Source organism: Stegodyphus dumicola, chromosome X1, assembly GCF_044657685.1.
Source record: "Stegodyphus dumicola isolate Sdum_Otavi_A_Nest chromosome X1, ASM4465768v1".
Classification (NCBI taxonomy): domain Eukaryota; kingdom Metazoa; phylum Arthropoda; class Arachnida; order Araneae; family Eresidae; genus Stegodyphus; species Stegodyphus dumicola.
This window is the reverse complement of record NC_140780.1, coordinates 104,006,054-104,019,765: the sequence shown is the minus strand read 5'-3', so window position 1 is coordinate 104,019,765 and position 13,712 is coordinate 104,006,054. Positions and strand designations below refer to the sequence as shown.

At 32.2% G+C, this 13,712-nt stretch overlaps 1 protein-coding gene across 3 annotated transcripts in view; it reads right to left on the bottom strand.

Annotated features, from left to right (window-relative positions):
• Positions 1 to 13,712, bottom strand: part of htt (huntingtin) — a 595,026-nt gene that overhangs the window by 543,864 nt on the left and 37,450 nt on the right. The gene's annotated exons all lie outside the window — the stretch shown is intronic.

The following is a 13,712-nucleotide window of genomic DNA, read 5'->3' as shown; positions in this document are numbered from 1 at the left end:
AACATATCTCTTCTATAAACAATCTCTCTCTTCTCTTTACGTGCATGTGTAGTGGACGTGCACATTAAACGCGCATGCGTAAACGTATTATGCACATGCATGCAAATGCGCATAGTTTGTAGCTTTGAGGTCCCCCAAAGCATTACTTTTATAATTATAATAGGAGTTGTTTTCTCTACTGAGGACTAAGAATCTACCCAATTGCAATTAAAAAATGTCTTTTCAGCAGACCGTTTTGAAGCTAAAGGAAGAAAAAGCTCTATTTAATATTTTAAAATCAATTCAAGTATTTTATATTTATTTAGTAGCATACATAAGCAAAAAATCTGGGCACTAAATTTCGTGATGGTATGCCATCATACTGATAGAATTAAATTCACAAGTATGGCAGAGAAAATTGCCTGAAATTTGAAAGTATTATTAACTAATAATAAACAAATTTGGAAGGAAGAAGACAGATTAAATGATGTGAATAACATTAAAATAAAGTTAATTACTTAAGGATTAAAAATTGAATAACAAAAATCGACAGTATTTTGGCAAATATGGATATATTTAACGGTTAGCCTAGCTGACTAGTTATCATTTTTTTTTTATTTTGCTGCAAAATGACAAATAAGGCATTTAAGAAAAAAGAAAAGTTAAAAAATATTTTGTTTTATACAAAAATGGGGGAATTTACTTTCATTCAACATGCACAGTACATGTGCATGTGAATCTTTGGATTTTCGAGGTTGTTGGAAAACAAAGATGCTGGAAACTTGCTTTGCCTTTCTAAAACACAATCTGATTGGCTCTGCAAAAAGTGGCTCTACGCCAGCTGTCTGAATGCCCCCTCACACAGTACATGATTCGCCAAGAAAGTGACCGCTTCCAACGTTAGTGCGAAAATCACTTTTTCCGGGACCACCATATGAAATTCCCCGACTTTTCCAGATCTTGACTAAAATATTTTAATTCCCTGACTTTTCTCTGATTTTTTTGGTCAGTTTTCAAATTCCCTGACTTTTTTCGATTTTCCAGGTAGCACGACAACCCTGGCTTCTGTATGAGTGGTTGGGCTTACTGTCGTATCGCTGCTGAAAGACACACAGATGTAACCACTGGACACAGAATTTCGTCTAGATGGATCGATGAAAGAAATATAAACAGAGGGAAAAAAACAGGTCCATCTAGACACACTACAGAACACACAGATTGAAGCATATGAAGAGAAGTGGTGTTGGCCCCAGAATCAACTGACTACTAGGACGTTTTGAGGAAGGTGCAGGAAGAACTAGATGCTCCAATATATAGAACAGTTTTCCAGACATTTGGCTGAAAGGGGCTTGAACACAAGCTGCCTTTTGTGAGGACTGCCATTAACACCGAACCACTGACACGAAAGTCTGCGATGGTATTGTCAATGAGCCACTTGAGCATCTGAATGACACAATGTGGTATTCAGGAAAGAGTCTCGGTTTTGTTTGTCTGATGACAGTCACCAGTTAACAGTTGGGAAGCGTTGGGGAGATAGAGCCAATCTGACTACTATAGCTGAACCCTACACCACTTGTGAATATCGCATAATGGTTTGGAGTGCCTAAGAGATGATAGCAGGTCACCCATTATGCATCACAGGCACATTGATGGCATGAAAGTATGTTGTGAGGTGCTGCACCCAGGTTTGCTACCTTACCTCCAGTGACTGCAAAATAATATTTTCCAGCAGGACAGCATGATACCGCACACATTTGTTAGTTGACAAGCTTGCCCATTGCTTCCTTGGCCTACAATGCCCCCTGATCTTTCGCTGATGAAGCATATCTGGAACATAATTGGTCACTGTTTGTCTGCTCTGCCCCAGCCAACGTTGAAAGACAAACTTTGGAGAAGAGCTCAGAGCATATGGCCTTCCAACCCCGACGACATTATCCGCAGACTAATTGAATCTGCACCCCATAGGGTTACAGCTTGCATCCCCGCAAGATGTGGTCATACATCTTTCGGATTCTCAGTATATTTCAGCATTACATAAATTTATTTTTCTATAAATAATATCTATTTAAATATGCATGCTCTGTTTGTGTAGCAACTGACATAACACTCTACCTAGTCTTTCATGGTGTTCCATTTTCTATGTTGGGCAGTGTGTAAAAACAACAGAAAATAATAACGGGATTAAAAAAATGCACATCAATACCATTCAGGATTTTAATTATTTCTGGAAAATGCTGATCATATCATGTCACAAATGTGAAATAGTGAAAAACCATTCTGCATACGCATAATGTAAAATGACATATATGCAAATGACATAGCCTGACATATATTTATATATAATTTTTACAAAAGTAAAACTAATTACTTAGTGTAAAATTTTTTGAATTAAAAAGTTATCAGAAAAAAAGTTTTTCAAAGAATATTATGCTATACAACATATTTTCTTCAACTAACAAATTCAAAAAAGTGTTCAGAAATTCCATTCATTTTTTTGAAATTAAGTATTTTGATAACAATGTTATTCATCATATTTACAAAATTTTTTTAACACTGCAACATTTTTAACATAAAATTTGAGAGCATATGCATTTATACACACATAATGAAGGCAACACTGCAAATTTTAAGCAATTAAGATAATAAGTAATTGGCAATTTATGTTTAAATTTATGGTTTCATAAGTGTCAAACTTATTTTACAGTAACAGTTTACATCATTTAAAATCGTAATGCAGTTTCTTTATGTTATGCAAGCATCATTTTGAAAGAAACTGCTTTAAAACCAAATTTACTGCTCCAATTCTGCAAAAACCTAACCTCTATAGATTTTTTTTTTTAATTTTTGTCATTATTATTATTATCTTTGGTTACATAAACTGCTCTTTCTAAAAAATTAGAAAAACAGTTTTAAGAATCAGAAATTAAATGCATATTAAAAACATTTTATTTCGATGAGATCTGGAATAAAATTTCATAAAATACTGTACTTATCCCTTCATCATAACTGCACACATTAAGTGACAGCTTCAAAAAAAAAATTTTTTTTTAAACCTTTTCAAATAGTAAAGCCCCATCCATAAACAGCAAAGAAGCTTATTGCAATGTCAAATGTAACAATTAACTGTCTTAAAGTCATGTTTACAAATTGCAAAATTTGGTTTAAAAAAATATTGTAACAGAATATACGATTTCCACAGTTCTTAGAAATTCACAGTAATTATAAGCATTTCATCTAAACTCACAAACATACATAGATCAAATGGGAAAAGCAAAATATTCTTTTAATATTGTACATTTAACAGTTCTATGCAATACAAGATCTCCTGCACTTTTAATGAATGAAGGATGGATAACTCAAATATGAAACAAATTTATCTTGTAATGATTTACAACATGCAATTATAGAATAATTGAAAAATCTATATATGCACAAATTTATTATGTCAGTTTCCAAGTGGTTTAATCACTATCATAATCAATAGATTATGAAAATTATTTACAGATTATATGAAGCAAAACAAGTAATAATAATGAAAATGTAGCCAAGTCTTAACTGGTTTAACAACCATAAACTACTGTTTTAGAAAGTATGTAACTGTGGAAATTACTCCTGTTCAGGAATTGTTAAGTGCATTAAGGCTTTCATGAAGGCACTGTATGGTTTATAATTCCATTGCATTGTAATTTTAGTATCAGTGTTGTTTACAGTTAATAAATATGAAAATTATGATTGCATAATTTGGAATAAAACTGAGCATTTAAATATGTAATGAAATTGACTTTTTTTTAACTATGGTGGTCACAAACAGAACATAGGTATTAAATGCTACAATTCAATACCTTAATATAATAGAATAGTAATGTGATTATTAACAAATACACATTCTTGGGCAGAATAGTAATGTGATTATTAACAAATACACATTCTTGGGCAGAATAGTAATGTGATTATTAACAAATACACATTCTTGGGCTTCTCGGAGTTTTCTAAATTTGATAGTAGCTGAACATCTTAAGACAAGTGATTTAATTCCATGCAGCATCTTCCTAGCTACATTCCACAGGTGAAGTGAAGTCACTAGAAATTATACGTAAATTATCCTTTTAACACTTTCACAGCTGCTGTTACAAACATGTGACTTCATTAGCCAGCACCATACAAATGTGAATGTTGCCAATGATTGTTGGCTGCTATCTTGCATAAATGATTCTGCAAGCCAGTGATCATGTTAATGTGACTTTGTTCTCCCAGCAGTTATCTGCCATCATCACATAAAGCAGTTACGTAATGGTGTCACATAAGCAGCTGGTAATCATTCAATGACAATTAGCAGATGCTTTAATATACATAGGGTTAAGACAGCCAGGGAATATGAGCTAGCTTCATGTTAAAATGACCACTTGGTAGCATTCATCAGCCAGTGACATGTGAGTGATTTTTAAATCTGCCTATATTCATTAGCTGGTATACTGTAAGTATGCACGTTTTGCTAGCATTATGTAAACAATTTATTGGAAATCTTTGCATAACGTTCTAACATATCTGTTTGATGTCTGTAATAAATAATTAACTAAATGGCTTTACATAGTAGCTGTTTTATTAAAAAAATTATGAACTTTATGGTTCTACAATTTCTCTCTATAGAAGTACATTCTAATTTTAATATTAGGAATAAAAATGCAAAAGGCACTAACAACAGGCAATAAAATCTGCACAAGTGATGCTGGCAGATGGTAAGAGTCTGAACATTATTGGCAGCCAATCAAAGTGTTAAAAACTGACCAAAAGAGGTGGCAGTGAACTTCAAAATTTATATTCAGCATTAACTAAACAGAAATTTTTATAACAGGATTACATCATATGAAAACAAAAGTAACACCATATACTATGCACACAGTTAATAAGTGTTCTAATATCATCACATCAGTATCACTGTTTAACAGTTTCTGTAATAACATAAAAGTTGAAATTTTCTGAGCTGTTATATAATATAAAAAAAGGGGTTATATAATTTTATATCACACCTGCACTTAAATATTAGCCCAAATATTTTCTACAAAATATATCGGTTGACAATCAGCATTTACACTCCTTACTTAAAATCAAAAGGAACAAATTACTCTCAGTATATGAAATCAAGTTAGAAAATAATTTACAATCTTTACAAAGAATTTTAAAATGAATCATTCATCTACATTCTGCATATTTTTTGAGACCATCAACAAAAATATAAAAAATCCACAATTAATGAAGATTATTTTCAAAGACTACTTAAGTCATAATAAAACTAAGCTGTATTATTCTCAGCCTTTGTTTTAATATCTCAGGCACTATGTACACAATAGAAGTAAATAAATAATCTAAAAGCCAGTTACGTTTTTTAAATTAATCTAAAACATAATTTACACAATGTTAAAGTTGTTAAATAACATTTTAAAAGTCCATTCTTTTGTATTCTGAAGTTGATGAAATTGTTTTTAGGTTTGTCAAGAACAGGGTTCTACACATTTTCTTGAATGAAAATTAAGGACCGTTACAGACATAATTGAAAAAAAATTAGGTTTTATCAGCAAACTCAATAAATATAAGTAATTATCTACGTAAACCACTTCTCTCTTGCAATATTAGTTTAAGAATAAAATAGAACAAAAATATACCCCAAAAAATTTTTTTCAAATAAACATAAAATTACAAACATCATTTCTTAAAACACTTACATTTTACACTTATAATAAACTGGCAGGAAAATTAAATGAACAACTACATAAAGTGTGTATATTAATGCTATTAAGTGAATTCTCATGAAAGGTTATTGGTTGGTAGCTAAAGGTCAATATTATCACATAGCCTAATGGGACCGACCTTCACTACACTGAAATATGCAAAATTTTTATGCCGATACTTTTGACATGCATGGAAAGAAGTGGAGAGGGATGCTTTTAATTCTAATTTCAAGGTACATATGAGCAGTTGGATAACATTTTCAAATATGGAAGGCCGAATATGTCATTGAGAAGGCATCTGGTTGATTGTGAGGTACAGTATACAACTGGGAAAATGAAAGGAAGACAGACACTGACGCAAGTCTATATATGGACAAAAGGGTAGCCGAAAGTGTAATGTCAAGGATCTGGAAGCAGCTTAAGACACTGTTGATGTATGCAGACAAATGGACCAAGGTCAAAACATGCTGTAACATACTGGTTGTTTAAGACTGCTATTTAGCAACAATTTCTGATAGAAATAGAGAAATCACATTAGCCTATATTTGGAGGAGTTCACAACAGCTACAGGAACTTGATTATCCAGATAAAACAAGAGTGAAAGGTTGCATAAAAGAGGACTACATGCCAAGAAATTCATAATCTATATCCTACTAACTTGGGCTGTGAAACATGCCCAGCTGCAATGATGCAGGCATCATCGTTATTGGAGTACCAGCGATTGCAGCTAATGTCTGCAGGTGACTAATTTTTTTACAGTGATTTCAGACAGGTTATAATCTGGAGGGAGCACTGTACATGCAATTAGCCTGAAAACAGGCATTAGTTCAAAGATGGAGTGTGTAGGTTAGTGTGGCCATCATTTTGAATGGCACACTAACCTACACATTTTTACAAGTGCAACTATAAATGCTGAAGTGGAAATATATGAGGTTCTTGATCCTCATGTAAAGTTGTTTATGGTTGCAATCAGAAATAAATTTCTCTTTAGTGAACAATAATGCTTGTGACCATCATGTTGCAGCCTACCAGCAGCCAAGCGGTAAAATAACTAAAAACTGGTTGTTCGGTTCAAGGTTTGATTCCCACAAACGGACAGGCTGCATGGATGTTTTCATGGTTCTTCCCCATGTGTAACATGTACACGAGTTAGTTTCCCATAGGAAGTCCTACAGGAAGGTATACCTCCCCTTAGGCAGATAGTCTTTGCGTGCTTTGCTGTAATCAAATAAACCAAACCAAGCCAAACAGCATGCTGCAATAGTGACTAATTATTTTTAGATTGAAGAAATCCAACAGATGGAGTGGCCTGCATATTCTTCAGATTAAAATCCAATAGAACAGATATGGAATGCACTAAGACGTTGACTTGGCATCTCAGCAGCCTCCCACGTAGTGTTCTTCAGGAGTAATAGGAAAAAATCACAAAAATAAAACAGAAAATAAGGGAAACGGGACTGTATCAATAAAAAGCCATCTGGTATCAAAAAAGAAAAGCTATTTAATTATTATTACAGACCTCATTATTTAAATGGCACTATAAACCTCCTTGTTACTAAAACTGCTCTAAAACAGCACCCCTTATTTGGGGCTCTTGGCACATTGCGGTCAAACGATCAGCAGTCATACCCATTGTCACAAAGAGTCTGTACAACATGACAAAAGCTCTAGAGAGAATGGCAGCTTTGTTACAGTCCATTAACATGACAGCTCTTGACACCTTTTAAATCATGGAAGCAATAAAATAATGCAATGCCAATGTAGAAAATTCAGATAATTTAGTTTTCACTGCTCCAAAAATTCTATAATAAATATCAAAAACCCATCAAGCTGTAAAACAGATTTATTCAGTATTACTTACAATAATATATTTTTTATTTTGTCACGGGATTTTTTGCACTTTCAGCCATTAAAATACCTGCCAACTCAGTGACAGTAAAAATCAGAAGCTAAATAAAATTATTTAGAAAAAAGTGAAAATGAATTTTACAGAGAAAGAAACAAATATCTAAATATTTTGAAAGAAATGTAGAGGAAAAACAGGTATGATAAAAAATTACATAAATGAAATTAAGTTTGATGTAATTACAGCAGCATTTTTGCTTTTGCTAATAATGTTTTGGTAAATTCTGCTTTATAGCATTTATTATCTTGTTTAACTTTCAAATCAAAATATTCGAAAATTATCAAAATTATCAAAATGAAAAGGCAAAGACAGTTTAAAACATGACAGATGAGTACAAAATATTTTACTTTAATATTTTGCTAAAAATTTGAATTTAAATCTATAAATTTGAATAAGTGATTTAAATATGAATAATATTATAGTACTATTAATACTGTAGTTACATTATTAGATTTGTGAAACTAAAAACTATCACAAAATTCACAAATTACCGAATCAAAATGCTATTATGCACACAATTTTTTTATTTAGATTTTAAAATCCCCCAAAAAATTAATAAATCGAGGAACTTGGCAGCACACCAAAGAATTCATCCTACAGAAAGGGAAAAAAGTTATTTTTGGTAAAATAAAGAGAATGAACTCAAACAGTAACCTGTATTTCTACATTTTAAATACAAATATGGTGACAAATCTCCAAACTGCCACAATTTTTATCCATTTTGCAGAAAAGATTGCAAAATTCATAAAAAAAGTTATTTTGCACACAAGATTGAAAAACTTCAATTTTCGCAAAAAGTTGGAAACATTACTGAACGTGTGCAGATACAGCTGTTTAGAATTTGTTTAATAATTTTTTAGTTGACTGCCCCCCCTTTTTTTCCAAGATGAATGTTTTTGATGGTTGCCCAGTGTTTCTAGTGGCTCTGAAGTAAAGGCAACTCAACCAAACAATTTGAAGCGGAAGAAAAGTTTCAATGACACAGCAACAACACAGACAAAAACTGCATTTGAAAATGCGAAAGGTATCAGCAAAATTTACAAGCATTAAGACAGGTCTTGAAATTCATTTATGCATACACTCCAAAACCATCAATATCTGAGAATCTGTCAGAGAAACGATTTCAAAATGTAAAATACTGAACAATTTTAAAACATGAATTCTTTATATAAAACTTCTTATTTCTTTTCATGTTAGAAATATCTTGAAGCTATCAGTATTTAGTTAGAAATCCATTTCACAACATAAGAAGATAAATGGAACATTTTATTTTAAAATTCTAATTCAGACTATTAAAGAAATCAGAACAATTTGGGAGTAGCTCAGTCTCAATTTTATTTTATTTTTGAGTAATGCAGATTCTCTCCATACTTTAGGAATGGATCGCTGCCCAAAATATTCAAAAACAATCATCAATTCCATCAGTTTGCAACATAATAATAACACTAGCCACAAAATGGACAATCTTAAGAACCCTCCTGCAGACAAGGATAAAATAACTTCTAACAGAAACAATTCCAAATTTACTTCTATTTTAAAACCTAAACTTTATTTTGAAACATTTAATAAAAATAACCCTAATAAAAATTTCATAGATTTTTTTTTTTTTTTTTTTTTTTTTTGTACAATAAGGAAGCTTGAAAACATCTTCATAAGCACTAAATTATCCTAATTAACAATTCTTATTGATGACAACTTACAAAGCAAAAAAGTGCTGAAATCCCAATGGAGAAATTCCTTGTATTTGAAGAAATGAGCGCATCCCAAAAAAATATTTAAACTTATGCCAGAGTTACATTTTTCTCCCCGACACTCAGGTAATCCCAAAGATAAAAAGCGAACTCTTTGCCGTTCACTTAAACCAAAGTAGTCAAGAGTGGGAGTGTGACCACTAAGACTTACTGCATGCTTTTACACCTTGATATTTTTATTTTTTTTAATAGTAAATATTCCCATTATTAATTTGTGTATATAAATATAACAGCACATACATTTAAAATTAATGCCTAATTCAAAATAGTATTACATTAGAAATAAACTATTTATGAAATAAAAATATGGAAGTAAAATTAAAAAATCGTATGCAAAGCATACTGAAGGGAAAAAAATTCAAGATATAAACAAGAGCAAAAACTAATTCTCAAATAACCAATTTGTACTCTATACCATATTTAAGTAGACCTGATTCTCTCTGAGTGAGTTTCGCCAGAACTCTGTGCATTTGCTTCACCGCATACTGTCTTAGATTAGAAAAGTTGCCTGGGGCAAGTGCGGCTAGTTTACACTGTGTCTGCCAGAGACTGCTTTTCTTCTATTCAACTTCTTTGACTCTGGAATATGTGACCCTCTCCAGATTCAGACAGCCCTAATAGCCGCATATTTTTCAGAACATCCTTCTCCCTTTTAAGGGCTCTATTCACATCCTTAAGGAATTTTTGTATTCACAAATAATAGTGGGTGGAAGCATGACCTTCATGAAATTCAAACTTTGACTTTTCTGAAGGTCACATTTTTGTCACAGTAAATTGAAGCACAGTTGTAAGGTTGAAATCAAAGAACTATTTTTCAATAAAGACTGAGAGTATTCCTGTTGATAATTATATTTTGAAAGTCTGGCCACACACACACACACACACAATCAAACACGTTTAAATTTTCGCTCGTTTGGTGGCTGGTTGTTTTCCTTATTGTTTTCAATGCCAATCTGCAATGCCTGAGCCACATGGATTGAATATTATATTCATCTGAAATGTTAATGCACATTAAGAATGACAGTTGAAGAAATGGGATGGAAAGGTCAGCTGAGCAAAATTACGGATCGACTGCAAATTTTGACTAAAATTAAGGACTTACAAGGACTTAAAATCGTTTAAAAACACCCGACAAGTGTATAAGCCTTGCGTCATATTAATTAAGGAAACCTACATATATTTCAATTTTTTGGATATGAACGATACAAAATACGAATTCCATTCTTATCAGGACCAAGTATCTCAGATTTTCTAATACATTAGGCTTAAAGACAGCCTCATCAGTAACATTAAAAATAGATGACATAATCAATCCTTAGTTAAGTCTTAAAAAGACAGCTTCACTAGTTGCATAACTGACAGATAATATAAATCAATCCTTCAAAACTTTATACAAGTTCTGTTTTTCTTCTGGAGATATAAATGATTTTCACTCATTGATTTTTCTCACAAAAATTAAAGTTTCTCCATTAAGTTAAACATTTACTTATAAGTGAAATTATCTTCTGTAATTATTTTATTCACATTATAGGAAACTTTTATGCAACTATTTTATTCTTTCTTTGTTCAGCAGATTCATTATCAGTGGCATTACAATGGCATCTGTCTTCATGAAATATTCCAGCAGCACCAGTTCTTGAAGCTCTTGAAGAAATTTTGATTGAGTTTGTTGTTGTTGTTGTGACTTATCTCCCTTGTAGAACAGTAACATCAGAACAAGCCCATGAATTTCATTGTGGCAAGGAGTGCAAGACTGAGCCTGTCATTGGCATAAGCCTCGAGCACCATTCAGGTGACAGTATGACTTTCCTCAGTTCTGCCCCGAAATTTTATGGACAGCATCCGAAGGGGATGGGTCTGATGGTCTCCCATCCCTCTTCCTTCACACCTCTTGAGCTAACTTTCGGTTCACTGCACATTTAGACAGCCCCCATGCTGCACAGACACTATATTTTTGAATGTCCATGCCTTGTACAGGATTTGAACCTGGACCCTTCGATATGGCAGTCAGCGTCGCTAACCACTATTTCAGCATATCTAGTATGCTCAGTGGGACCAAGTATTTTGATTTTAGAACTCTGAAGTTTAAAATATTTGAAAATGAATTTAAATGTACGGAAAATGCAATGGAATGGGATAAGAACAGCTTTCAGTCTGAACAAGATTGTAACTGAATTACTTAAAGAATTACAGACTGCAAAGAAATTTTGATTGTAAATATTTCAGTTTAATGACATATTTTTAGAGACTTGAAAACTGCTAGTCGCTGATTTCTTAATGTTTACTGAAGCCTGAAGATAGCGAGTACCGATTCACTTGATGATTTAAAGAAAGCAAAAGTTTAAGAGAGACAGACACCTAGAAATTAGGCCTAAATTAGAAAAGTGATTGCAAGAATCCCCCCCCCAAGTTTACACATACAAAAAAAAAAAAAAAAAAAAAAAAAAAAAAAAAAAAAGAAGAAGAAGAAAAAAGAATAGAAAAGAAAAAAAGAAAGATAATAAAAAATAGAACTGAAAAAAGTTCATTGGAGAACCAAGAGATTTTTGTCCTTACAGAGCTAATAAAAAATTTTCATCACAATAGATCTGTTACTGATAAGGACAACATTTTTAGTACAATGTGTGAAATCTACATCAAAAGCTGAATGACTGATTTGAAACTCTCTGGTAACATCACAAAATCAGCCTAAAACTGCACAGGAGTTTGAGCTATTACTTACTTGCCCAGATTTAGGTTTGTGATTTATTAAGCTTAGTAATGAGGATCACTGCAAGTGGATAAGTCAAGACCAATCCGATAGCTTTGCATGCTAAGCTACAAGGAACAATTAACAACATTTTGTATAATTGTATTATGTGTAAGCATTTTAATGCTAAATCTACATCAAATAAACTGAATTCTTTTGCCATCAAACTGAGTGGCAGATAGTCTAATTTTCAAAGCTGCAGGAATTGATGTGGCTCGACCTTCAATTTTAAAACTGGATGAAAAGTACAGATGACATTGTTTACTTGCATAATTTTTCACACCATTCAACTTGAAAAGGTAAATTCTATTGTCTGATGGCTCTTGCATGCTTATTGCTCAATAACTAAGATTTATTGTGATAACAGAACAAAACTTGAAAGAACCTTTAATGATCTTTCTAAATCAGACTGGGAAAAGTTTCAAGATAAATCCGCACACATAAAGTACTTTGGAAATTTATCTCATCCAAAGTAATTATTAAAATGTACTCTAGATAAATGTATATGAACTCAGGAAGAGTTTAATGCAGTGATCTGTGATTGTGGATCAATCATTAACTGTAGACCACTAATATGTCTCAAAAACTCCACAAGAATTAGACTTACATCCACTATGTTTCTCTTATTAAGAATAAGTCTTCAAATATTGTGTCTTCAAAATATTTCATTGTTGAAATGAATTTGCAAAAAACTAAGTAAAAAATAATATATAAACTTTAACAATTTAAGGAAACATTTCAGAAAAAATTAGCTTAAAAAGATTATAAAAAATGTAATGAAAAGTCAAGAAGTGGTAAAGTATCAATTGCAACTACATATCCTGCCCTTGGAGATACAAGCTAATGGAATAACATTTGTAGAGTTTTCAATTAAATAGCCCTTCATCCTATTATTTTGCCTTTTAACTCCCACCAAAATGTAGATTTAGATTATGCACTTAATCACAGAGTTCTTGAGTTTGTTACAGAGCTTTTGGCAGCTACTGTTGACCAGTCACACTGTTAGATCTCCCCACCACTGAATTTCATAATCAGTTTTAGATGCACTAGCTGTAATTGCTTTATGAATATATTGAGGCCTGAGCAAAAGCTTATTTAGATACCTGTAATTTTGTGTTTAATATTTTAATATGACTGGAATTTTTTTGGGTTTTGAGAATATTTTTTTTCATCCGGAACTTAATAACGAATTATTTAATGGTAAAAGTCGGAGACTCAATCTAAGTCTTGGATGGGAAGAATGTTATGAACTGAACTAAATTGAGTTGGCCACAGAGTGACACTGCAGGTATGTATGTGACATCATTCATCATACAGAATTGTTTCAGATGTTACAAGAGGGATCACAAAATTTGGGTTTTTATGTGAGTGACAAGTCTTTATTTTTTTTTCCCTCTTTGTTTGCATGTCTGCAATCTGTAAATATTTGTTTTCATGTTTTGGGAAGGTTATTGAAGTAGTCTTAAAAGGACTATTACATCAGACGGACACAGCACATGAAGAAATTTGTGATACATTTAAGTTTGAATATATTCCCAACATCTGGATTGCTCTCCATCATTAAATAACATCAATATTACAATACTTCAACATACAACATG